The following is a 23,162-nucleotide window of genomic DNA, read 5'->3' on the forward strand; positions in this document are numbered from 1 at the left end:
TTTTAGAAACACAGCGAGGGGACTCCAACCACAGTCTCCCTCGTTGCCACTAACTGGGCCACACACACCCCACTTGACTGGCATCGGTTGAGCCCCCTTTTGAAAAAGAAAAAGATGCTTTGCATGAAGCACTCTCAAAAATACGCGTGCCTTTCCCGTCCCCTGGCTGACCCAGGGGAAGAAAAGTCCTCTGAGAGCCATGACTTGTTCATCTTGGTTCTTTTAGAAACACAGCGAGGGGACTCCAACCACAGTCTCCCTCGTTGCCACTAAGTGGGCCACACACACCCCACTTGACTGGCATCGGTTGACCCCCATTTTCAAGATGAAAAAGATGCTTTGCATGAAGCACTCTCAAAAATACGCGTGCCTTTCCCGTCCCCTGGCTGACCCAGGGGAAGAAAAGTCCTCTGAGAGCCATGACTTGTTCATCTTGGTTCTTTTAGAAACACAGCGAGGGGACTCCAACCACAGTCTCCCTCGTTGCCACTAACTGGGCCACACACACCCCACTTGACTGGCATCGGTTGAGCCCCCTTTTGAAAAAGAAAAAGATGCTTTGCATGAAGCACTCTCAATAATACGCGTGCCTTTCCCGTCCCCTGGCTGACCCAGGGGAAGAAAAGTCCTCTGAGAGCCATGACTTGTTCATCTTGGTTCTTTTAGAAACACAGCGAGGGGACTCCAACCACAGTCTCCCTCGTTTCCACTAACTGGGCCACACACACCCCACTTGACTGGCATCGGTTGAGCCCCCTTTTGAAAAAGAAAAAGATGCTTTGCATGAAGCACTCTCAAAAATACGCGTGCCTTTCCCGTCCCCTGGCTGACCCAGGGGAAGAAAAGTCCTCTGAGAGCCATGACTTGTTCATCTTGGTTCTTTTAGAAACACAGCGAGGGGACTCCAACCACAGTCTCCTTCGTTGCCACTAATTGGGCCACACACACCCCACTTGACTGGCATCACTTGACCCCCCTTTTGAAAAAGAAAAAGATGCTTTGCATGAAGCACTCTCAAAAATACGCGTGCCTTTCCCGTCCCCTGGCTGACCCAGGGGAAGAAAAGTCCTCTGAGAGCCATGTCCACATTGTCAGTGGACAGACACGTGTTCTTATCTGACAGCAGACCCCCAGCAGCACTGAAGACAGGTTCCGAGAGAACGCTGGCTGCAGGACACGACAAGATCCCCAAGGCGTACGTGGCGAGCTCAGGCAATTTATCCAGATTGGAAGCCTAAAATGAGCAGGGCTCAAGTTGCACAATAATGGAATCGATGTTTCCTTGCATATACTCATATATCTGTGTGTCCTCCTCTTTTTCCTTGTCCAGCTCTTTTGTTTTCGCATGAGTATATGTCCTTGTCACTTTCCCATGTGTTTGAGTTGTTTGTCACCTTTTGGACACCTTTGAGGGTGTTTTCTAGGTGTTTTTATGTGTTTGTGAATGCCTGCCATTGTTTCCTATGCAGTTCGAGTTCGGTTCGTCGAGCGTTTAACGAACCGAACTCAAACGGGACCTCCGTTTGGCGAACCGACCTCGAGCCAAACTGGGACTGGTTTGCTCATCTCTAGTGATGACCACTGCACTATAAAACCTGACGAAAAATTTACTGTGTATTGGCTAGCAGAGCAGAATTGTGACTGACGGGGCCTTTTTATTGTTGAAGGAAAGCATTTTTGGTTAATGAAACATTTACAATTTTTATTACATATTTTACCAGTTTTATTCCTACAAAGGGATTTTGCTTAAATTGAAGTTTATATTGAATGTGTTACTTTTTTCTCCATAGTTTGGTCTTTTGCTTTTGTATTTATGGGAACTATATATTTTGAAACAAACAGGATTTTTATAATATGGGATTATGTTTTCTGCTAAAATGGTCAATAAAAAGAAACCCAAAATCGTAGTTCTCTTGGTGATGGAAGCCAAAATGTATTGTCATTTGGCAACGAAACCAAGAATTTCATATATTACAAGTCGATAGGAAAATACTTCAACACCAAAAATGGATTGGTTTCACTGGGGTTGAACCCAGGACCTTCGGCGTATGAAGCAGACGTGATGACCTCTACACTATGAAACCTTTGAAAGCCTGCAAAGTAATATCAATTAGAGACGAGTTTTCACCGCCAGGGGAAAAAAAACAAATTCGTAGCTCTGTTGGTGATGGAAGCCAAAACATCCCGTCATTTGGCAACAAAGCCAAGAACTTCATATATGGCAGGTTGATAGCACTCCACTATGAAACTTGATGGAAAGTTACTGTGTATTGGCTAGCAGAGCAGAATTGTGACTGACGGGGCCTTTTTATTGCTGATGGAAAGTATTTTTGGTTAATGAAACATTTATAATTTTTATTATATATTTTACCAGTTTTATTCCTACAAAGGGATTTTGCTTAAATTGAAGTTAACATTGAATGTGTTACTTTTTTCTACATAGTTTAGTCGTTTGCTTTTGTATTTAAAGAAACTATATATTTTGAAACAAACAGGATTTTTATAATATGGGATTATGTTTTCTGCTAAAATGGTCAATAAAAAAGAAACCCAAAATCGTAGTTCTCTTGGTGATGGAAGCCAAAATATATTATCAGTTGGCAACAAAACAAAGAATTTCATATATTACAGGTTGATAGCAAATTACTTCAACAGCGAAAACGGCTTGATTTTACTAGGGATTGAACGCAGGACCTTCTGCGTGTGAAGTAGACATGATGACCACTTTACTATGAAACCTGTGAAATCCTGCAAAGTAATGGCATTTAGAGACGAGTTTTGACCGCCAGGGGAAAAAAAAAAAATAATTTGTAGTTCTGTTTGTGATGGAAGCCAAAACATCCCGTCATTCGGCAACAAAGGCGAGAACTTCATATATTGTAGTTAGATAGCAAATTATCTCAAAACTAAGAACAGATTGGTTTCACTGGGGATTGAACACAGGACCTTCTGCATGTTAAGCAGACGTGATGACCACTACACTATGAAACCTGATGAAAATTTACTGTGTATTGGCTAGCAGAGCAGAATTGTGACTTAGGGGCCTTTTTATTGCTGAAGGAAAGTATTTTTGGTTAATGAAACATTTACAATTTTTATTACATATTTTACCAGTTTTATTCCTACAAAGGGATTTCGCTTAAATTGAAGTTTACATTGAATGTGTTACTTTTTTCTACATAGTTTAGTCGTTTGCTTTTGTATTTATGGGAACTATATATTTTAAAACAGATAGGATTTTTATAATATGGTATTATGTTTTCTGCTAAAATGGTTAATAAAAAAGAAACCCAAAATCGTAGTTCTCTTGGTGATGGAAGCCAAAATATATTATCAGTTGGCAACAAAATCAAGAATTTCATATATTACAGGTTGATAGCAAATTACTTCAACAGCGATAACGGCTTGATTTTACTGGGGATTGAACCCAGGAACTTCTGCATGTGAAGCAGACGTGATGACCACTACACTATGAAACCTTTGAAATCCTGCAAAGTAATGGCAATTAGAGACGAGTTTTGACCGCCAGGGGAAAAATAACAAATTTGTAGCTCTGTTAGTGATGGAAGCTAAAACATCCCGTCATTCGGCAACAAAGCCAAGAACATCATATACTGCAGGTTGATAGGGTTTTATTTCAACACCATGAACAGATAGGTTTTACTGGGGATTCAGCCTAGGACCTTCTGCGTGTTAAGCAGACGTGATGAGCACTACACTATGAAACCTGATGATAAGTTACTGTGTATTGGCTAGCAGAGAAGAATTGTGACTGACGGGCCTTTTTATTGCTGAAGGAAAGTATTTTTGGTTAATGAAACATTTACAATTTTTATTACATATTTTACCAGTTTTATTCCTACAAAGGGATTTTGCTTAAATGGAAGTTTACATTGAATGTGTTACTTTTTTCTACATAGTTTAGTCGTTTGCTTTTGTATTTAAAGGAACTATATATTTTGAAACAAACAGGATTTTTATAATATGGGATTATGTTTTCTGCTAAAATGGTCAATAAAAAAGAAACCCAAAATTGTAGTTCTTTTGGTGATGGAAGCCAAAATATATTATCAGTTGGCAACAAAACCAAGATTTTCATATATTACAGGTTGATAGCAAATTACTTACACAGCGAAAACGGCTTGTTTTTACTGGGGTTTGAACCCAGGATCTTCTGCGTGTGAAGCAGACGTGATGACCACTCCACTATGAAAGGTGTGAAATCCTGCAAAGTAATGGCAATTAGAGACGAGTTTTCACCGCCAGGGGAAAAAAAACAAATTCGTAGCTCTGTTGGTGATGGAAGCCAAAACATCCCGTCATTCAGCAACAAAGGCAGGAACTTCATATATTGTAGTTTAATTGGGTATTATTTCAACACCAAGAACAGATTGGTTTTACTGGAGATTGAACACAGGACCTTCTGCGTGTTAAACAGACGTGATGACCACTACTCTATGAAACCTGATGGAAAGTTACTGTGTATTGGCTAGCAGAGCAGAATTGTGACTGACGGGGCCTTTTTATTGCTGAAGGAAAGTATTTTTGGTTAATGAAACATTTACAATTGTTATAACATATTTTACCAGTTTTATTCCTACAAAGGGAATTTGCTTAAATTGAAGTTTATATTGAATGTGTTACTTTTTTCTCCATAGTTTGGTCTTTTGCTTTTGTATTTATGGGAACTATATATTTTGAAACAAACAGGATTTTTATAACATGGGATTATGTTTTCTGCTAAAATGGTCAATAAAAAAGAAACCCAAAATCGTAGTTCTCTTGGTGATGGAAGCCAAAATATATTATCAGTTGGCAACAAAACCAAGAATTTCATATATTACAGGTTGATAGCAAATTACTTCAACAGCGAAAACAGATTGTTTTTACTGGTGATTGAACCCAGGACCTACTGCATGTGAAGTAGACGTGATGACCACTCCACTATGAAAGCTGTGAAAACCTGCAAAGTAATGGCATTTAGAGACGAGTTTTGACCAACAGGGGAAAAAAAATAATTTGTAGTTCTGTTTGTGATGGAAGCCAAAACATCCCATCATTCGGCAACAAAGCCGAGAACTTCATATATTGTAGTTGGATAGCGTATTATTTCAACACTAAGAACAGATTGGTTTCACTGGTGATTGAAGCCAGGACCTTCTGCGTGTTAAGCAGACGTGATGACCACTACACTGTGAAACCTGACGAAAAGTTACTGTGTATTGGCTAGCAGAGCAGAATTGTGACTGACGGGGCCTTTTTCTTGCTGAAGGAAAGTATTTTTGGTTAATGAAACATTTACAATTTCTATTATATATTTTACTAGTTTTATTCCTACAAAGGGATTTTGGTTAAATTGAAGTTTTTATTGAATGTGTTACTTTTTTCTACATAGTTTAGTCGTTTGCTTTTGTATTTATGGGAACTATATATTTTAAAACAAATAGGATTTTTATAATATGGGATTATGTTTTCTGCTAAAATGGTCAATAAAAAAGAAACCCAAAATCGTAGTTCTCTTTGTGATGGAAGCCAAAATGTATTGTCATTTGGCAACGAAACCAAGAATTTCACATATTACAAGTCGATAGGAAATAACTTCAACACCAAAAACAGATTGGTTTCACTAGGAAATGAACCCAGGACCTTCTGCGTGTGAAGTAGACGTGATGACCACTACACTATGAAACCTTTGAAATCCTGCAAAGTAATGGCAATTAGAGACGAGTTTTGACCGCCAGGTGGAAAAAAAACAAATTCGTAGCTCTGTTGGTGATGGAAGCCAAAACATCCCATCATTCGGCAACACAGCCTAGAACTTCATATATTGTAGTTTAATTGGGTATTATTTCAACACCAAGAACAGATTGGTTTTACTGGGGATTGAACGCAGGACCTTCTGCGTGTTAAGCACACGTGATGACCACTACTCTATGAAACCTGAGGGAAAGTTACTGTGTATTGGCTAGCAGAGCAGAATAGTGACTGACGGGGACTTTTTATTGCTGACGGAAAGTATTTTTGGTTAATGAAACATTTACAATTGTTATTACATATTTTACCACTTTTATTCCTACAAAGGGATTTTGCTTAAATGGAAGTTTACATTGAATGTGTTACTTTTTTCTACATAGTTTAGTCGTTTGCTTTTGTATTTAAAGGAACTATATATTTTGAAACAAACAGGATTTTTATAATATGGGATTATGTTTTCTGCTAAAATGGTCAATAAAAAAGAAACCCAAAATCGTAGTTCTCTTGGTGATGGAAGCCAAAATATATTATCAGTTGGCAACAAAACCAAGAATTTCATATATTACAGGTTGATAGCAAGTTACTTCAACAATAAAAATGGCTTGTTTTTACTGGGGATTGAACCCAGGACCTTCTGCGTGTGAAGTAGACGTGATGACCACTCCACTATGAAAGCTGTGAAGCCCTGCAAAGTATTGGCATTTAGAGACGAGTTGTGACCGCCAGGGGAAAAAAAAAAATAATTTGTAGTTCTGTTTGTGATGGAAGCCAAAACATCCCATTATTCGGCAACAAAGCCGAGAACTTCATATATTGTAGTTGGATAGCGTATTATTTCAACACTGATAACAGATTGGTTTCTCTAGGGATTGAACCCAGGACCTTCTGCGTGTTAAGCAGACGTGATGACCACTACACTGTCAAACATGACGAAAAGTTACTGTTTATTGGCTAGCAGAGCAGAATTGTGACTGACGGGGCCTTTTTATTGCTGAAGGAAAGTATTTTTGGTTAATGAAACATTTACAATTTTTATTATATATTTTACTAGTTTTATTCCTACAAAGGGATTTTGCTTAAATTGAAGTTTTTATTGAATGTGTTACTTTTTTCTACATAGTTTAGTCGTTTGCTTTTGTATTTATGGGAACTATATATTTTAAAACAAATAGGATTTTTATAATATGGGATTATGTTTTCTGCTAAAATGGTCAATAAAAAAGAAACCCAAAATCGTAGTTCTTTTTGTGATGGAAGCCAAAATGTATTGTCATTTGGCAACGAAACCAAGAATTTCACATATTACAAGTCGATAGGAAATTACTTCAACACCAAAAACAGATTGGTTTCACTAGGAAATGAACCAAGGACCTTCTGCGTGTGAAGTAGACGTGATGACCACTACACTATGAAACCTTTGAAATCCTGCAAAGTAATGGCAATTAGAGACGAGTTTGGACCGCCAGGGGAAACAAACCAAATTCGTAGCTCTGTTGGTGATGGAAGCTAAAACATCTCGTTATTCGGCAACAAAGCCAAGAACTTTAAATATTGCAGGCTGATAGGATATTATTTCAACACCAAGAACACATGGGTTTCACTGGGTATTGAACCCAGGACCTTCTGCGTATAAAGCAGACGTGATTTCCACTACACTATGTAACCTTTAAAAGTCTGCAAAGTAATGGCAATTAGAGACGAGTTTTGACCGCCAGGGAAAAAAGAACCAAATTCGTAGCTCTGTTGGTGATGGAAGCCAAAACATCCCATCATTCGGCAACAAAGCCAAGAACTTCATATATTGTAGTTTAATTGGGTATTATTTCAACACCAAGAACAGATTGGTTTTACTGGAGATTGAACGCAGGACCTTCTGCGTGTTAAGCAGACGTGATGACCACTACTCTATGAAACCTGATAGAAAGTTACTGTGTATTGGCTAACAGAGCAGAATTGTGACTGATGGGGCCTTTTTATTGCTGAAGGAAAGTATTTTTGGTTAATGAAACATTTACAATTGTTATTACATATTTTACCAGTTTTATTCCTACAAAGGGAATTTGCTTAAATTGAAGTTTATATTGAATGTGTTACTTTTTTCTCCATAGTTTGGTCTTTTGCTTTTGTATTTATGGGAACTATATATTTTGAAACAAACAGGATTTTTATAACATGGGATTATGTTTTCTGCTAAAATGGTCAATAAAAAAGAAACCCAAAATCGTAGTTCTCTTGGTGATGGAAGCCAAAATATATTATCAGTTGGCAACAAAACCAAGAATTTCATATATTACAGGTTGATAGCAAATTACCTCAACAGCGAAAACGGATTGTTTTTACTGGTGATTGAACCCAGGACCTACTGCGTGTGAAGTAGACGTGATGACCACTCCACTATGAAAGCTGTGAAATCCTGCAAAGTAATGGTATTTAGAGACGAGTTTTGACCGCCAGGGGAAAAAAAATAATTTGTAGTTCTGTTTGTGATGGAAGCCAAAACATCCCATCATTCGGCAACAAAGCCGAGAACTTCATATATTGTAGTTGGATAGCGTATTATTTCAACACTAAGAACGGATTGGTTTCACTGGTGATTGAAGCCGGGACCTTCTGCGTGTTAAGCAGACGTGATGACCACGACACTGTGAAACCTGACGAAAAGTTACTGTGTATTGGCTAGCAGAGCAGAATTGTGACTGACGGGGCCTTTTTCTTGCTGAAGGAAAGTATTTTTGGTTAATGAAACATTTACAATTTTTATTATATATTTTACTAGTTTTATTCCTACAAAGGGATTTTGCTTAAATTGAAGTTTTTATTGAATGTGTTACTTTTTTCTACATAATTTAGTCGTTTGCTTTTGTATTTATGGGAACTATATATTTTAAAACAAATAGGATTTTTATAATATGGAATTATGTTTTCTGCTAAAATGGTCAATAAAAAAGAAACCCAAAATCGTAGTTCTCTTTGTGATGGAAGCCAAAATGTATTGTCATTTGGCAACGAAACCAAGAATTTCACATATTACAAGTCGATAGGAAATTACTTCAACACCAAAAACAGATTAGTTTCACTAGGAAATGAACCCAGGACCTTCTGCGTGTGAAGTAGACGTGATGACCACTACACTATGAAACCTTTGAAATCCTGCAAAGTAATGGCAATTAGAGACGAGTTTTGACCGCCAGGGGAAAAAAAACAAATTCGTAGCTCTGCTGGTGATGGAAGCTAAAACATCTCGTTATTCGGCAACAAAGCCAAGAACTTCATATATTGCAGACTGATAGGATATTATTTCAACACCAGGAACACATGGGTTTCACTGGGGATTGAACCCAGGACATTCTGCGTGTTAAGCAGATGTGATTTCCACTACACTATGAAACCTTTGAAAGCCTGCAAAGTAATGGCAATTAGAGACGAGTTTTGACCGCCAGGAAAAACAAAACAAATTCGTAGCTCTGTTGGGGATGGAAGCCAAAACATCCCATCATTCGGCAACAAAGCCAAGAACTTCATATATTGTAGTTTAATTGAGTATTATTTCAACAACAAGAACAGATTGGTTTTAATGGGGATTGAATGCAGGACCTTCTGCATGTTAAGCAGACGTGATGACCACTACTCTATGAAACCTGATGGAAAGTTACTGTGTATTGGCTAGCAGAGCAGAATTGTTACTGACGGGGCCTTTTTATTGCTTAAGGAAAGTATTTTTGGTTAATGAAACATTTACAATTTTTATTACATATTTTACCAGTTTTATGCCTACAAAGGGATTTTGCTTAAAAGGAAGTTTACATTGAATGTGATACTTTTTTCCACATAGTTTAGTTGTTTGCTTTTGTATTTAAAGCAACTATATATTTTGAAACAAACAGGATTTTTATAATATGGGATTATGTTTTCTGCTAAAATGGTCAATAAAAAAGAAACCCAAAATCGTAGTTCTCTTGGTGATGGAAGCCAAAATATATTATCAGTTGGCAACAAAACAAAGAATTTCATATGTTACAGGTTGATAGCAAATTACTTCAACAGCGAAAACGGCTTGATTTTAATGGGGATTGAACCCAGGATCTTCTGCGTGTGAAGTAGACGTGATGACGACTCCACTATAAAACCTGTGAAATCCTGCAAAGTAATGGCATTTAGAGACGAGTTTTGACCGCCAGGGGAAAAAAAAAAATAGTTTGTAGTTCTGTTTGTGATGGAAGCCAAAACATCCCATCAATCGGCAACAAAGCCGAGAACTTCATATATTGTAGTTGGATAGCGTATTATTTCAACACTAAGAACAGATTGGTTTCACTAAGGATTGAACCCAGGACCTTCTGCGTGTTAAGCAGACGTGATGACCACTACACTATGAAACCTGACGGAAAGTTACTGTGTGTTGGCTAGCAGAGCAGAATTGTGACTGACGGGGCCTTTTTATTGCTGAAGGAAAGTATTTTTGGTTAATGAAACATTTACAATTATTATTACATATTTTACCAGTTTTATTCCTACAAAGGGATTTTGCTTAAATTGAAGTGTATATTGAATGTGTTACTTTTTTCTCCATAGTTTGGTCTTTTGCTTTTGTATTTATGGAAACTATATATTTTGAAACAAATAGGATTTTTATAATATGGGATTATGTTTTCTGCTAAAATGGTCAATAAAAAAGAAACCCAAAATCGTAGTTCTCTTTGTGATTTAAGCAAAAATGTATTGTCATTTGGCAACAAAACCAAGAATTTCACATATTACAAGTCGATAGGAAATTACTTCAACACCAAAAACAGATTGGTTTCACTGGGGATTGAACCCAGGACCTTCTGCGTGTGAAGCAGACGTGATGACCACTACACTATGAAACCTTTGAAATACTGCAAAGTAATGGCAACTAGAGACGAGATTTGACCGCCAGGGGAAAAAAAACAAATTCGTAGCTCTGTTGGTGATGGAAGCTGAAACATCCAGTTATTCGGCAACAAAGCCAAGAACTTTATATACTGCAGGTTGATAGGGTATTATTTAAACACAAGAACACATGGATTTCACTGGGGATTGAACCCAGGACCTTCTGCATGTAAAGCAGACGTGATTTCCACTACACTATGAAACCTTTGAAAGCCTGCAAAGTAATGGCAATTAGAGACGAGTTTTGACCGCCAGGAAAAACAAAACAAATTCGTAGCTCTGTTGGGGATGGAAGCCAAAACATCCCATCATTCGGCAACAAAGCCAAGAACTTCATATATTGTAGTTTAATTGAGTATTATTTCAACACCAAGAACAGATTGGTTTTACTGGGGATTGAACGAAGGAACTTCTGCATGTTAAGCAAACGTGATGACCACTACTCTATGAAACCTGATGGAAAGTTACAGTGTATTGGCTAGCAGAGCAGAATTGTGACTGACGGGGCCTTTTTATTGCTTAAGGAAAGTATTTTTGGTTAATGAAACATTTACAATTTTTATTACATATTTTACCAGTTTTATGCCTACAAAGGGATTTTGCTTAAAAGGAAGTTTACATTGAATGTGTTACTTTTTTTCACATAGTTTAGTTGTTTGCTTTTGTATTTAAAGGAACTATATATTTTGAAACAAACAGGATTTTTATAATATGGGATTATGTTTTCTGCTAAAATGGTCAATAAAAAAGAAACCCAAAATCGTAGTTCTCTTGGTGATGGAAGCCAAAATATATTATCAGTTGGCAACAAAACAAAGAATTTCATATGTTACAGGTTGATAGCAAATTACTTCAACAGCGAAAACGGCTTGTTTTTACTGGGGATTGAACCCAGGACCTTCTGCGTGTGAAGTAGACGTGATGACGACTCCACTATAAAACCTGTGAAATCCTGCAAAGTAATGGCATTTAGAGACGAGTTTTGACCGCCAGGGGAAAAAAAAAATAGTTTGTAGTTCTGTTTGTGATGGAAGCCAAAACATCCCATCATTCGGCGACAAAGCCGAGAACTTCATATATTGTAGTTGGATAGCGTATTATTTCAACACTAAGAACAGATTGGTTTCACTAAGGATTGAACCCAGGACCTTCTGCATGTTAAGCAGACGTGATGACTAGAGATGAGCGAACCGGTCCCGGTTCGGCTCGAGGCCGGTTCGCCGAACGGGGGTCCCGTTCGAGTTCGGTTCGTCGAACGTTCGACGAACCGAACTAGAACCAATAGGCTATAATGGGAGGCAATCACAAACACATAAAAATGCATTATAAATGTACACAAACAGTTAATAAACATTGCCATAACACTTACCGGTCCTCGCGATCCCTTCTGCACTCTGTCTCCTGCCGCTATTCCATCCGATGATCGCTGAATCCTCCCGGTGACCTGCACTGCCAGCAGAGAAGCAGGACCTATCGTGACGTCAAAATAGCCATGTGACCAGTCACGTGGCTATTATCTCATTGGCTACAGACTGGTCACATGACTATGAAACGTCATGTAGGACCTGCGAGTGCATCTCTCCGGTACACGGTGCACATATGTGTATCGCCGTGTACCGGCGACATGCTCTAGCACACGGTCGACTCCCCGTTCCGTTAGGGACCGGCTGACACAGCCGGTCATTAACGGAGATCACCGTTGCCATAGCAACGCAGTTAGCGGTGACGTCACCGCTAACCGCGGCTCCGGGAGCACCGTTGCTATGGTAACGCGTCTGTCAGCGTTACCGCTGTTACCGCTAGCAGCCAGCAGTGATCACTCACGGAGTGAAGGCTGCACGCTGCTTCCCGATTGTAGTGAGCATTGTAGTTAGGATGGAGGTTCCCCAGCCCCAAGTGATGCCCCTCACTACAATCGTCACTACTACTACACTAGAAAGAAAGAAGACAGAAGAGCAGGATCGTGGAGGGCTGACAGGGGGTAATAAAGATGGAGTCTCTAATGTGTCTGTGTATTTATTTCTATTAAAGTATTTTTTCTCTGTGTGGTGTCTTTTTTTAACCCTTTATTGGAGATTCTTAATGGCCGGGTCAAACGTGCCTGACATTAAGAATCTCTGGCTTAATACTGGCTGGTAAAACAAAGCCAGTATTAACTCATGATTACCCAACAAGCCACCCGGCTCCAGGGCTGTTGGAAGAGTTGGATACAGCGCCAGATGATGGCGCTTCTATGAGAGCGCCATTTTCTGGGACGGCTGCGGACTGAAATCCGCAGCAGAGGCGCCCACAAACCTCGGGCTAACATGTGCTGCGGATTCCAATCCCCAGCTGCCTAGTTGTACCCGGCTGGACACAAAAATAGGGCGAAGCCCACGTCATTTGTTTTTTAATTATTTCATGAAATAAGTGAAATAATTAAAAAAAACGGGCTTCCCTATATTTTTGGTTCCCAGCCGGGTACAAATAGGCAACTGGGGGTTGGAGGCAGCCCGTGGCTGCCAGCTGTACCTGGCTAGCATACAAAAATATGGCGAAGCCCACGTCATTTTTTTGGTGGGCAAAAAACTTCTGCATGCAGTCCTGGATGGAGTATGCTGAGCCTTGTAGTTCTGCAGCTGCTGTCTGCTCTTCTCCATACAGACAGACAGCAGCTGCAGAACTACAAGGCTCAGCATACTCCATCCAGGACTGTATGCAGAAGTTTTTTGCCCCCTGAAAAAATTATGTGGCTTCGCCATATTTTTGTATGCTAGCCAGGTACAGCAGGCAGGTACGGCTGCCCCCAACCCCCAGTTGCCTATTTGTACCCGGCTGGGAACCAAAAATAAAGGGAAGCCCTTTTTTTATTATTTCATGAATTTCATGAAATAATTAGAAAACAAATGACGTAGGCTTTGCCCCATTTTTGTGTCCAGCCAGGTACAACTAGGCAGCTGGGATTGGAATCCGCACCACCGGTTGGCCTGAGCTTTCTGGGCCCCACTGCTGCGAATTGCAGTCTGCAGCCACCTCAGAAAATGGCATTTTCATAGAAGCGCCATCTTCTGGTGCTGTATCCAACTCTTCCAGCACCTGCCTGCTATACCTGGCTAGCATACAAAAATATGGCGAAGCTCACGTCCTTTTTTTGTAGCTTTTTGGCAAAAAAAAAAAAATGCTTCCCTGGATTTTCCTTTGCCAGTGAAGGTAACACCAAGCAGTGGGGGTTAGCAGCCAGTAGCTGCTTGGATTACCCTTAGCTAGCAATACAAAAAATGCAGTGGGAGCTAACATATATTTTTTTTAATTATTTATTTAAATAACTAAAAATAAAATGGGCTTCCCTGTATTTTGATTGCTGGACATCACAGTGCTGTAAAAATAAATCTTTAAAAAAATGACGTAGCGCTCCGCGGTATTTTTGATTCTCAGCGCAGATAAAGCAGACAGCTATGGGTTGCCACCCCCATCTGCCTGCCGTTACCTTGGTTGGCAATCAAAATACAGGGAAGCCCATTAATTTTTTCTATTTAAAAAATAGTTAAAAAAAAAAAATTACGTTGGGTCCCCCCATTTTTGATAGCCAGCTAGGGTAAAGCAGACGGCTGTAGCCTGAAAACCACAGCTGGCAGCTTTACCGTGGTTGGGGATCCAATGTGGAGGTCCCCTCAGGCTCTTTTTTATAATTATTTTATAAATATTAATAATTACACAATAAAAGTAGGGGACCCCCCAAATTGGATCACCAGCCAAGGTAAAGCGGACAGCTGTGGTCTGGTATTCTCAGGGTGGGAAGGTCCATAGTTATTGGGCCTTCACAGCCTAAAAATAGCAGGCCGCAGGCACCCCAGACGTGGCGCATCCACTAGATGCGCCAATCCTGGCGCTTCACCCCAGCTCATCCCGTGCCCTGGTGCAGTGGCAAACGGGGTAATAAATCGGGTTGATACTAGCTGTAAAGTCACCTGAGATCAAGCCCAGCAGTTTGTGATGTCATGGCGTCTATTAGATACCCAACATCATAAACTGTCAGTACTAACAAAAACAAAAAATCGACAAAAGAAATTTATTTGAAAAAACAGTCCCCAAAACATTTCCTCTTTCACCAATTTATTGTAAGAAAAAAAATAAAGGGGTCCCACGACGACTCTGGACCGTCTAGAATATGGGGGGGAGACACTCAGGGAACGTATCCCCCATTTTCTAGGAGTGCGGACCCTTCATGTGAGGAGTGTGGGTGCAATGAATCTGCACTCACTCTCCCCGGGTCCACAGCAGCAGAGTCCATGTCATAATGGTTGCTACCAAAGCTGCAATGCCCTGCTCATGAGGTAAGGGCATGCCTAATCAGGAGAACTACTGTAGAGGAAGCTCTGCTCACTGGTATATAGGTGCTCAGAGGTAATAATAGATAAAATTAGTGAGTAACCTCGGCACTCTATATCTCCCAGACTAAGTCAGTAAGTCACAACGGATAGTAATGCAAAATCACTCTTTATTGGTCCGTATTAAGAAAAATTTTTTTTCATAAGCATATATGTTTTTGTCCAAAACAAGTTACAAATGACGTTTCGGCCTGAGCCTTCGTCAGATTGGACTTATCTGCATGTAATCATGAAAAATGACAATAATCAGTATCACATAAGAGTGAGAGAACAGTAACATAAACTCGAACAATGTAGAGGTACAATTGGGATGCAGCAAAAAAATTGCAACACAGCAAGAAATGAAACACATGATACAAATGTCATAATACAGTACAAGGACAATATAGTAATGACAAATATGGGGTCAGAGTAGACTTAGACAGCTCTGGTACGAAAGAGATGTCAATCATAAAGTAACATGTGCAGTAGGTGTAGAGCTACACTATGCATGGCAGAGCTAATGGGTAGACCGACCATAGAAAAAGTAGAGAAAAAGTAGAGAAAAAGTGGAGAATAAGTGGAACATAAGAGGAGAAAAAGTGGAGAAAAAGTGGAGAAAAAAGTGGAGAAAAAGTGGAGAAAAAGTGGAGAAAAAGTGGAGAAAAAGTGGAGATTAAGAGGAGAAAAAGTGGAGAAAAAAGTGGAGAAAAAGTGGAGAAAAAGTGGAGCATAAGTGGAGAAAAAGTGGAGAAAAAGTGGAGAAAAAGTGGAGCATAAGAGGAGAAAAAGTGGAGAAAAAAGTGGAGAAAAAGTGGAGAAAAAGTGGAGCATAAGAGGAGAAAAAGTGGAGAAAAAGTGGAGAAAAAGTGGAGCATAAGAGGAGAAAAAGTGGAGAAAAAGTGGAGAAAAAGTGGAGCATAAGAGGAGAAAAAGTGGAGATTAAGAGGAGAAAAAGTGGAGAAAAAGTGGAGCATAAGAGGAGAAAAAGTGGAGAAAAAGTGGAGCATAAGAGGAGAAAAAGTGGAGAAAAAGTGGAGAAAAAGTGGAGCATAAGAGGAGAAAAAGTGGAGAAAAAGTGGAGAAAAAAGTGGAGAAAAAGTGGAGAAAAAGTGGAGAAAAAGTGGAGAAAAAGTGGAGAAAAAGTGGAGATTAAGAGGAGAAAAAGTGGAGAAAAAGTGGAGCATAAGAGGAGAAAAAGTGGAGCATAAGAGGAGAAAAAGTGGAGAAAAAGTGGAGAAAAAGTGGAGAAAAAGTGGAGCATAAGAGGAGAAAAAGTGGAGATTAAGAGGAGAAAAAGTGGAGAAAAAGTGGAGAAAAAGTGGAGAAAAAGTGGAGCATAAGAGGAGAAAAAGTGGAGAAAAAAGTGGAGCATAAGAGGAGAAAAAGTGGAGAAAAAAGTGGAGAAAAAGTGGAGAAAAAGTGGAGCATAAGAGGAGAAAAAGTGGAGAAAAAGTGGAGAAAAAGTGGAGCATAAGAGGAGAAAAAGTGGAGAAAAAGTGGAGAAAAAGTGGAGCATAAGAGGAGAAAAAGTGGAGATTAAGAGGAGAAAAAGTGGAGAAAAAGTGGAGCATAAGAGGAGAAAAAGTGGAGAAAAAGTGGAGAAAAAGTGGAGAAAAAGTGGAGCATAAGAGGAGAAAAAGTGGAGAAAAAGTGGAGAAAAAAGTGGAGAAAAAGTGGAGAAAAAGTGGAGAAAAAGTGGAGAAAAAGTGGAGAAAAAGTGGAGATTAAGAGGAGAAAAAGTGGAGAAAAAGTGGAGCATAAGAGGAGAGAAAGTGGAGCATAAGAGGAGAAAAAGTGGAGAAAAAGTGGAGAAAAAGTGGAGAAAAAGTGGAGAAAAAGTGGAGCATAAGAGGAGAAAAAGTGGAGATTAAGAGGAGAAAAAGTGGAGAAAAAGTGGAGAAAAAGTGGAGAAAAAGTGGAGAAAAAGAGGAGAAAAAGTGGAGAAAAAAGTGGAGCATAAGAGGAGAAAAAGTGGAGAAAAAAGTGGAGAAAAAGTGGAGAAAAAGTGGAGCATAAGAGGAGAAAAAGTGGAGAAAAAGTGGAGAAAAAGTGGAGCATAAGAGGAGAAAAAGTGGAGAAAAAGTGGAGAAAAAGTGGAGCATAAGAGGAGAAAAAGTGGAGATTAAGAGGAGAAAAAGTGGAGAAAAAGTGGAGCATAAGAGGAGAAAAAGTGGAGAAAAAGTGGAGAAAAAGTGGAGAAAAAGTGGAGAAAAAGTGGAGAAAAAGTGGAGCATAAGAGGAGAAAAAGTGGAGATTAAGAGGAGAAAAAGTGGAGAAAAAGTGGAGAAAAAGTGGAGAAAAAGTGGAGCATAAGAGGAGAAAAAGTGGAGAAAAAAGTGGAGAAAAAGTGGAGAAAAAGTGGAGAAAAAGTGGAGATTAAGAGGAGAAAAAGTGGAGCATAAGAGGAGAAAAAGTGGAGAAAAAAGTGGAGAAAAAGTGGAGAAAGTGGAGAAAAAAATGGAGAAAAAGTGGAGAAAAAGTGGAGAAAAAGTGGAGAATAAGAGGAGAAAAAGTGGAGAAAAAGTGGAGAAAAAGTGGAGAATAAGAGGAGAAAAAGTGGAGAACAAGTGGAGAAAAAAATGGAGAAAAAGTGGAGAAAAAGTGGAGCATAAGAGGAGAAAAAGTGGAGAAAAAGTGGAGAAAAAGTGGAGCATAAGAGGAGAAAAAGTGGAGAAAAAAGTGGAGAAAAAGTGGAGAAAAAGTGGAGCATAAGAGGAGAAAAAGTGGAGAAAAAGTGGAGCATAAGAGGAGAAAAAGTGGAGAAAAAGTGGAGAAAAAGTGGAGCATAAGAGGAGAAAAAGTGGAGAAAAAGTGGAGAAAAAAGTGGAGAAAAAGTGGAGAAAAAGTGGAGAAAAAGTGGAGAAAAAGTGGAGAAAAAGTGGAGATTAAGAGGAGAAAAAGTGGAGAAAAAGTGGAGAAAAAGTGGAGCATAAGAGGAGAAAAAGTGGAGAAAAAAGTGGAGAAAATGTGGAGAAAACGTGGAGAAAAAGTGGAGAAAAAGTGGAGAAAAAGTGGAGCATAAGAGGAGAAAAAGTGGAGAAAAAGTGGAGAAAAAAGTGGAGAAAAAGTGGAGAAAAAGTGGAGAAAAAGTGGAGAAAAAGTGGAGCATAAGAGGAGAAAAAGTGGAGAAAAAGTGGAGAAAAAGTGGAGAAAAAGTGGAGCATAAGAGGAGAAAAAGTGGAGAAAAAGTGGAGAAAAAAGTGGAGAAAAAGTGGAGAAAAAGTGGAGAAAAAGTGGAGAAAAAGTGGAGATTAAGAGGAGAAAAAGTGGAGAAAAAGTGGAGAAAAAGTGGAGCATAAGAGGAGAAAAAGTGGAGAAAAAAGTGGAGAAAACGTGGAGAAAACGTGGAGAAAAAGTGGAGAAAAAGTGGAGAAAAAGTGGAGCATAGGAGGAGAAAAAGTGGAGAAAAAAGTGGAGAAAACGTGGAGAAAAAGTGGAGAAAAAGTGGAGAAAAAGTGGAGCATAAGAGGAGAAAAAGTGGAGATTAAGAGGAGAAAAAGTGGAGAAAAAGTGGAGAAAAAGTGGAGAAAAAGTGGAGCATAAGAGGAGAAAAAGTGGAGAAAAAAGTGGAGAAAAAGTGGAGAAAAAGTGGAGAAAAAGTGGAGATTAAGAGGAGAAAAAGTGGAGCATAAGAGGAGAAAAAGTGGAGAAAAAAGTGGAGAAAAAGTGGAGAAAGTGGAGAAAAAAATGGAGAAAAAGTGGAGAAAAAGTGGAGAAAAAGTGGAGAATAAGAGGAGAAAAAGTGGAGAAAAAGTGGAGAAAAAGTGGAGAATAAGAGGAGAAAAAGTGGAGAATAAGTGGAGAAAAAAATGGAGAAAAAGTGGAGAAAAAGTGGAGAAAAAGTGGAGCATAAGAGGAGAAAAAGTGGAGAAAAAGTGGAGAAAAAGTGGAGAAAAAGTGGAGCATAAGAGGAGAAAAAGTGGAGAAAAAAGTGGAGAAAAAGTGGAGAAAAAGTGGAGCATAAGAGGAGAAAAAGTGGAGAAAAAGTGGAGAAAAAGTGGAGCATAAGAGGAGAAAAAGTGGAGAAAAAGTGGAGAAAAAGTGGAGCATAAGAGGAGAAAAAGTGGAGAAAAAGTGGAGAAAAAAGTGGAGAAAAAGTGGAGAAAAAGTGGAGAAAAAGTGGAGAAAAAGTGGAGAAAAAGTGGAGATTAAGAGGAGAAAAAGTGGAGAAAAAGTGGAGCATAAGAGGAGAAAAAGTGGAGAAAAAAGTGGAGAAAACGTGGAGAAAACGTGGAGAAAAAGTGGAGAAAAAGTGGAGAAAAAGTGGAGCATAAGAGGAGAAAAAGTGGAGAAAAAGTGGAGAAAAAAGTGGAGAAAAAGTGGAGAAAAAGTGGAGAAAAAGTGGAGAAAAAGTGGAGAAAAAGTGGAGAAAAAGTGGAGAAAAAGTGGAGCATAAGAGGAGAAAAAGTGGAGAAAAAGTGGAGAAAAAGTGGAGAAAAAGTGGAGAAAAAAGTGGAGAAAAAGTGGAGAAAAAGTGGAGAAAAAGTGGAGATTAAGAGGAGAAAAAGTGGAGAAAAAGTGGAGAAAAAGTGGAGCATAAGAGGAGAAAAAGTGGAGAAAAAAGTGGAGAAAACGTGGAGAAAACGTGGAGAAAAAGTGGAGAAAAAGTGGAGAAAAAGTGGAGAAAAAGTGGAGAAAAAGTGGAGCATAGGAGGAGAAAAAGTGGAGAAAAAAGTGGAGAAAACGTGGAGAAAAAGTGGAGAAAAAGTGGAGAAAAAGTGGAGCATAAGAGGAGAAAAAGTGGAGATTAAGAGGAGAAAAAGTGGAGAAAAAGTGGAGAAAAAGTGGAGAAAAAGTGGAGAAAAAGTGGAGCATAAGAGGAGAAAAAGTGGAGAAAAAAGTGGAGAAAAAGTGGAGAAAAAGTGGAGAAAAAGTGGAGATTAAGAGGAGAAAAAGTGGAGAAAAAAGTGGAGAAAAAGTGGAGAAAAAAATGGAGAAAAAGTGGAGAAAAAGTGGAGAGAAAGTGGAGAAAAAAATGGAGAAAAAGTGGAACACCCTTTGGTACCTTTCATGTGGCACTAAGGGGTGCTTAGCTTTGTATTTAGCCAAAAAAATGAAAAAAAAATGACATAGGGTTCCCCCTAGTTTTGTAGCCAGCTAGGGTAAAGCAGACGGCTGCAGCCTGCAGACCACAGCTGGCAACCTCACCTTGGCTGGTAATCCAAAACTGAGGGCACCCCACGCTGTTATTTTAAATTAAATAAATAATTGAAAAAAAAAACACGTAGGGGTCCCCCAAAATTTGATCACCAGCCAAGGTAAAGCAGACAGCTGGGGCCTGATATTCTCAGACTAGGGAGGTCCATGGTTATTGGAATCTCCCCAGCCTAAAAATAGCAGGCCGCAGCCGCCCCAGAAGTGGCGCATCCATTAGATGCGCCAATCCTGGTGCTTCGCCCCAGCTCATCCCGCGCCCTGGTGCGGTGGCAAACGGGGTAATATTTGGGGTTAATACCAGATGTGTAATGTCACCTGGCATCAAGCCCTGGGGTTGGTGAGGTCAGGCGTCTATCAGATACCCGACATCACCAACCCAGTCAGTAATAAAAAAAAAATACACGACAAACACATTTTTATTTGAAAAAACACTCCCCAAAACATTCCCTCTTTAACCAATTTATTAGATTGAAAAACAAATCCAGGTCTGGTGTAATCCAAGGGGTTGCCATGACGATGCACACTGTCCCAGTCAATGAAGAGCAGGATGTTCCCCATTGGCTGGGAGAGCAGTGCAGTGACCTGAGCTAACATCAATGGGTCAGCCCAGGTCACTGCAGGGGGGTGACAAGTGCTGCTGTCAGTGAGGTACATTACCTGCGCTGATCTCCAGCACACTGACAGCCCCTGTCACTGAGCTCAATGACCGCCCGGCGCCTTCACACCAAGTATCGCGAGAGGTCCATGACGTCACCGCTAGTCAGTCTCGGGTCGGAAGCGATAGGTGATGTGACAAGCGGCGGCCATGGAGGACAGTGACAGCGCTGAGGTCGGGATGGCGGGACTTCATCACCGCAGGTAAGCCGAGCGAGCGAGCGGGCGGGCGGGCGGGCGGGCGGGGGGGGGGGGGGGGATGTGGATGTGTGTGTGTGTGTGTGTGTGTGTGTATGTATGTGTACATGCCGCGGGCAGGAGGGGGTGGAGCGAGCTGAGCGGGAAAGTGTGGGCTTCCTGCACGTAACTAAGATAAACATCGGGTTACTAACCAAAGCGCTTTGCTTGGATACCCGATGTTTATCTTGGTTACCAGCTTGTGGCAGGCTGCCAGCGATGGCTCCTGCTCACTGTAGCTGTAAAAAGCCCTGCTTTTTGCTGCTAGAACCGTTCTCGAACGTATCTAGAACTATCGAGCTTTTAGCAAAAAGCTCGAGTTCTAGTTCGATCTCGAACAGCCCAAAAATCACTCGAGCCGCGAACTGGAGAACCACGAACCACGAACCGCGCTCAACTCTAGTGATGACCACTACACTATGAAACCTGACGAAAAGTTACTGTGTATTGGCTAGCAGAGCAGAATTGTGACTGACGGGGCCTTTTTATTGCTGAAGGAAAGTATTTTTGGTTAATGAAACATTTACAATTATTATTACATATTTTACCAGTTTTATTCCTACAAAGGGATTTTGCTTAAATTGAAGTGTATATTGAATGTGTTACTTTTTTCTCCATAGTTTGGTCTTTTGCTTTTGTATTTATGGGAACTATATATTTTGAAACAAATAGGATTTTTATAATATGGGATTATGTTTTCTGCTAAAATGGTCAATAAAAAAGAAACCCAAAATCGTAGTTCTCTTTGTGATGGAAGCAAAAATGTATTGTCATTTGGCAACAAAACCAAGAATTTCACATATTACAAGTCGATAGGAAATTACTTCAACACCAAAAACAGATTGGTTTCACTGGGGATTGAACCCAGGACCTTCTGCGTGTGAAGCAGACGTGATGACCACTACACTATGAAACCTTTGAAATCCTGCAAAGTAATGGCAATTAGAGACGAGTTTTGACCGCCAGGGGAAAAAAAACAAATTCGTAGCTCTGTTGGTGATGGAAGCTAAAACATCCCGTTATTCGGCAACAAAGCCAAGAACTTTATATACTGCAGGTTGATACGGGATTATTTCAACACCAAGAACACATGGGTTTCACTGGGGATTGAACCCAGGACCTTCGGCTTGTAAAGCAGACGTGATTTCCACTACACTATGAAACCTTTAAAAGCCTGCAAAGTAATGGCAATTAGAGACGAGTTTTGACCGCCAGGGAAAAAAAAAACAAATTCGTAGCTCTGTTGGGGATGGAAGCCAAAACATCCCATCATTCGGCAACAAAGCCAAGAACTTCATATATTGTAGTTTAATTGAGTATTATTTCAACACCAAGAACAGATTGGTTTTACTGGGGATTAAACGCAGGACCTTCTGCGTGTTAAGCAGACGTGATGACCACTACTCTATGAAACCTGATGGAAAGTTACTGTGTTTTGGCTAGCAGAGCAGAATTGTGACTGACGGGGCCTTTTTATTGCTGAAGGAAAGTATTTTTGGTTAATGAAACATTTACAATTTTTATTACATATTTTACCAGTTTTATTCCTACAAAGGGATTTTGCTTAAAAGGAAGTTTACATTGAATGTGTTACTTTTTTCCACATAGTTTAGTTGTTTGCTTCTGTATTTAAAGGAACTATATATTTTGAAACAAATAGGATTTTTATAATATGGGATTATGTTTTCTGCTAAAATGGTCAATAAAAAAGAAACCCAAAATCGTAGTTCTCTTGGTGATGGAAGCCAAAATATATTATCAGTTGGCAACAAAACAAAGAATTTCATATGTTACAGGTTGATAGCAAATTACTTGAACAGCGAAAACGGCTTGTTTTTACTGGGGATTGAACCCAGGACCTTCTGCATGTGAAGTAGACGTGATGACGACTCCACTTTGAAACCTGTGAAATCCTGCAAAGTAATGGCATTTAGAGACGAGTTTTGACCGCCAGGGGAAAAAAAAAAATAATTTGTAGTTCTGTTTGTGATGGAAGCCAAAACATCCCGTCATTCGGCAACAAAGCCGAGAACTTCATATATTGTAGTTGGATAGCGTATTATTTCAACACTAAGAACAGATTGGTTTCACTGGGGATTG

General features: G+C 39.7%; 4 non-coding genes across 4 annotated transcripts; all 4 read right to left on the minus strand.

Annotated features, from left to right (window-relative positions):
* Positions 1 to 7,346: 7,346 nt before the first annotated feature.
* TRNAI-UAU (transfer RNA isoleucine (anticodon UAU)) lies at positions 7,347 to 7,419 on the minus strand. The gene has a single exon. It is a non-coding gene; the product is annotated as a tRNA-Ile (tRNA).
* A 3,130-nt stretch (positions 7,420 to 10,549) lies between these two features.
* TRNAV-CAC (transfer RNA valine (anticodon CAC)) lies at positions 10,550 to 10,622 on the minus strand. The gene has a single exon. It is a non-coding gene; the product is annotated as a tRNA-Val (tRNA).
* Positions 10,623 to 10,797: 175 nt separating this feature from the next.
* On the minus strand, positions 10,798 to 10,870 carry TRNAV-UAC (transfer RNA valine (anticodon UAC)). Its single transcript has one exon. It is a non-coding gene; the product is annotated as a tRNA-Val (tRNA).
* An 11,035-nt stretch (positions 10,871 to 21,905) lies between these two features.
* TRNAV-CAC (transfer RNA valine (anticodon CAC)) lies at positions 21,906 to 21,978 on the minus strand. The gene has a single exon. It is a non-coding gene; the product is annotated as a tRNA-Val (tRNA).
* Between the last annotated feature and the right edge of the window lie 1,184 nt (positions 21,979 to 23,162).

The sequence above is a fragment of the Anomaloglossus baeobatrachus genome, chromosome 2, assembly GCF_048569485.1.
Source record: "Anomaloglossus baeobatrachus isolate aAnoBae1 chromosome 2, aAnoBae1.hap1, whole genome shotgun sequence".
In the NCBI taxonomy this organism is placed as follows: Eukaryota; Metazoa; Chordata; class Amphibia; order Anura; family Aromobatidae; genus Anomaloglossus; species Anomaloglossus baeobatrachus.